At 34.2% G+C, this 4,743-nt stretch overlaps 1 pseudogene; it reads right to left on the bottom strand.

Moving 5' to 3' along the window:
- Positions 1-4,366: 4,366 nt before the first annotated feature.
- LOC143389212 (small ribosomal subunit protein uS10 pseudogene) lies at positions 4,367-4,743 on the bottom strand (annotated as a pseudogene).

Here is a 4,743-nt window from a genome sequence, read left to right on the forward strand (position 1 = left end):
AGCAAGCAGGGGTTTCCATATGCATATCAAATAAAGTAGACTTCAAGCCAACGTTAATCAAAAGGGATAAAGATGGACATTACAAACTGCTCAAGGGAACCATACACCAACAAGACATAACAATCATAAATATATGTCCCAAACAATGGTGCAACTATGTTTATTAAAAAAAAAAAAAAAACGCTTCTCAAATTCAAGAGTCAAATTGACCACAACACAATAATTTTGGGGGAATTTAACACTCCTCTCTCACCACTGGATACATCTTCCAAACAAAAGTTGAATAAAGAAACTATAGAACTCAATAACAAAATCAATAACTTAGACTTAACTGACATATATGGAATACTTTAACTGGCATCAAGTGGATACACTTTCTTCTCAGCAGCACATGGATTTTTCTCTAAAATAGACCATACAGTATGCTACAAAGCAACTCTTAGCAAATAAAAAAAGTAGAGATACTACCATGCATTTTATCAGATCATAATAGAATGAAATTGGAGATCAACAACAAAATAAAAAATAAAAATTCCTGCATCACATGGAGACTAAACAATATGCTACTGAATGAACAATGGGTTATAGAAAACATCAAGGAGGAGATTAAAAAATTCTTAGTGGCAAATGAGAACATAGACACAACATATTGAAATCTCTGGGACACTATGAAAGCAGTACTAAGAGGAAGATTCATTGCATGGAGTTCATTCCTTAAAAGAAGAAAAAGTCAACAAATAAATGACCTCACGCTACATCTCAAAACCCTAAGAAAAAGAACAAAACAGCAGCAAAAGCAGTAGAAGGCAAGAAATAATTAAAATCAGAGCTGAAATCAATGAAATAGAAACAAAAGAAACAATTGAAAAAATGACAAAACAAAACATTGATTCTTTGAAAAAAATAAATAAAATTGACAGACCCTTAGCCACGCTAATGAAGAGAAGGGGAGAGAAAACTCAAATTACCAGCATACATGATGAAAAAGGCAATATCATCACAGACACTAGAGAAATACAGAGGAAAATTAGAAATTATTTTGAAACCTTATACTCCAATAAAATAGAAGATATTGAAGGCATCGACAAATTTCTGAAGTCATATGATCTGCCCAGATTGAGTCAGGAAGATATGCATAACTTAAACAGACCAATATTAAGTGAGGAAATAGAAGAAGCCATCTAAAGATTACCAATAAAGAAAAGCCCAGGATTGGATGGAGACACAGCCAAGTTCTACAAGACCTTTAAAGAAGAATAATACCAATACTCTTCAATTTATTTCAGGAAATAGAAAAACAGGGACCACTTCCAAACTCATTCTATGAAGCCAATATCACTCCGATTTCAAAACCAGACAAAGACACATCAAAGAAAGAAAACTTCAGACCAATATCTCTAATGAATATAGATGCAGAAATTCTCAATAAAATGCTGGCAAATCGAGTACAAAAACATATCAAAAAGATTGTGCACCATGATGAAGTGGGATTCATCCCAGGGATGCAAGATTGGCTCACCATATGGAAATCAATAAATGTAATTCCTCACACATCAATAGACTTAAAGATAAGAATTATATGATCATCTCAATAGATGCAGAAAAAGCATTTGACAAAATACCGCACCCCTTTATGTTCAAAACACTAGAGAAACTAGGGATTACGGGAACATATCTTAACATTGTAAAGGCTATCTATGATAAGCCTCAGGCCAACATCATTCTAAACAGAGAAAAATTGAAGGCATTTCCTCTAAAAACTGGAACAAGTCAGGGATGCCCTCTTTCACCACTTCTATTCAACATAGTTCTTGAAACACTGGCCAGAGCAATTATTCAGATGAAAGACATCAAAGGGATATGTATAGGAAAAGAAGAACTTAAATTAGCATTATTTGCTGACAATATGATTCTATACCTAGAAGTCCCAAGAAGCTCCACCAGAAGACTTCTAGAACTAGTAAATGAATTCAGGAAAGTAGCAGGATATAAAATCAACATCCATAAATCAAAGGCATTTCTATGTAACAGTGACAAAGCCTCTGAGAAGGAAATGAGGAAAACTATCCCTTCACAATAACCTCAAAAAAAAAAAGATACTTTGGAATCAACTTAACAGAAGAGGTGAAAGATCTATACAATGAAAACTACAGAACCCTAATGAAAGAAATCAAAGAAGACCTTAGAAGATGGAAAAATCTACTTTATTCTTGAATAGGCAGAATTAATATTATCAAAATGACCATACTACCAAAAGCACTATACAGATTTAATGCAATTCTGACTAAAATCCCAATGACATTCCTCATAGAAATAGAAAAAGCAATCATGAAATTCATCTGGAAAAATAAGAGACCCAGAATAGCAAAAGCAATCCATAGCAGGAAGAGTGAAGCAGGTGGCATCACTATACCAGATCTTAAAGTATACCACAGAGCAATAGTAACAAAAAATATCATGGTATTGGCATCAAAACAGACTGGTAGACCAATGGTACAGAATAGAGGACAGGGAGACTAACCCACAAAATTACAATTATCTTATATTAGACACAGGTGTCAAAAACATGCACTGGAGAGAAGATAGCACTTTAATAAATGGTGCTGGTATAACTGGAAATTCATATGCAACAAAATGAAATTAAACCCCCATCTTTTACCATGCACAATACTCAACTCAGTGGATCAAGGATCTGGGAATTAAACCAGAGACTGCATCTAATAGAAGAAAAAGTAGGCCCTAATATTAATCATGTGGGATTAGGCTCCAACTTCTTGAATAAGACTCCTATAGCACAAGAATTAAAACCAAGAATCAATAAATGGAATGGAATCAAAATAACTAAAAAGTTTCTTCTCAGCAAAAGAAACAATCTGTGAGGTAAACAGAGTGCCCACATCCTGGGAGCAAATTTTTACCCCTCACACATCAGATAGAGTACAAATCTCTAGGGTATTTAAAGAACTCAAAAAGCTAAGCACCAAGAAACCAAATAACCCAATCAACAAATGGGCCAAGGACCTAAACAGACACTTCTTAGAAGAGGATCGACAATCAATCAACAAATATATGAAAAAATGTTCATCATCTCTAGCAATAAGAGAAATGCAAATCAAAACTACTCTAAGATATCATCTCACTCCTGTCAGAATGGCAGCTATTATGAAGACAAACAACAACAAATATTGGCGAGGATGTGGGGGAAAAGTTACACTCATACACTGCTGGTGGGACTGCAAATTGGTGCAGCCAATATGGAAAGCAGTATGGAGATTCCTTGGAAATCTGGGAATGGAACCACCATTTGACCCAGCTATCCCTTTCCTCAGTCTATACCCAAAGAACTTAAAAATAGCATACTACAGGGACACAGCCACATCAATGTTTATAGCAGCACAATTCACAATAGCTAAACTGTGGAGCCAACCTAGATGTCCTTCAGTGGATGAATGGATAAAAAAAAAATGTGGAATATAAACACAATGGAATTTTACTCAGCATTAAAAGAGAATAAAACTGTGGCATTTGCAGGTAAATGGATGGCGTTGGAGAAGATAATGCTAAGTGAAGTTAGCCAATCCCCCCCCCCAAAAAAAATGCAGAATGCTTTCTATAAGAAAGCTGATTCATAGTGGGGGAGGGAGCAGGAGCATGGGAGAGTTAGATGAATTCTAGATAGGGAGAAGTGGGGTGGGAGTGAAAGGAAGGAGGAAGGGGATTAGCAAAGGCAGTAGAATGTGATGGACATCATTCTCCAAAGTACATGTACAAGACTCGAATTGGGTGTCAACATACTTTATATATAAACAGATTTTAAAAATTGTGGTATATATGTGTAATAAAAATTGTAATACAAAAAACCAAAAACAAAGTACATGTATAAAGGCATGAATTGTTGTGAAAATACTCTATATACAAAGATATGAAAAATTGTACTTTAAATGTGTAATAAGAATTGTAATGCATTCCACTGTCATGTATTTAAAAAATAAAATCAATAAAACTAATTTTTTTTTAAAAAAAAATTAAAAAATCTTACAACAGTCTTAAAGCAGAATATGTAAAGAACTTCAATAAAACCAACCCAAAATAAGAATGGATGAAAGATAAACAGAAACTTTATATGAGTGAATATCCAAATAGTCAATAGAGTATTTAAAATGCACAACTTCATTATTAAGAAGGGAATTTCTTATCAAAACTATATTAAATATTAAATACTAAAATACTGCTGTACACATCAGAATGGCAAAAATTTGAAAGAATAAAACCAAATGCTTACAATATAAATAGATACTAGAATTCTCATACATTGCTGACATAAATTGACACTTTTAAAAAATTTTAATTTTTAAAAACTGATAATCTATTTTTTACAAGTGTTGGCATAGGCATCTGCAGTGTTGACTTCAACCTCCACTCCTGGCTAAATACTGATGGAGTTTTTTTTTTTAACTAATCTCAGAAGTCCTGTGCAAGTCAATGAGTCACTTGAGGATTCTCATGTGGAAGTGATCCCATGACTTGGAACCTACACCACAAGGCTTTTCTTGCAGCCCTTCTTAATCTTGGTAGGTGTGCAAACAGATGCTTTCACTTTGAGATTCTTTTCCTTTGTGCCTCTGATGAAGTGAGCACACACTTTCTCCAGCAATTTCACATTGCAGGTGGTGAGGGTAATTCTAGTTCTCTGACTTGTTACCTCAGGTTGCAGGGTGTCTTTTCAGTATTTTTAAATGCCAT

Source organism: Callospermophilus lateralis, chromosome 2 (genome assembly GCF_048772815.1).
Source record: "Callospermophilus lateralis isolate mCalLat2 chromosome 2, mCalLat2.hap1, whole genome shotgun sequence".
In the NCBI taxonomy this organism is placed as follows: Eukaryota; Metazoa; Chordata; class Mammalia; order Rodentia; family Sciuridae; genus Callospermophilus; species Callospermophilus lateralis.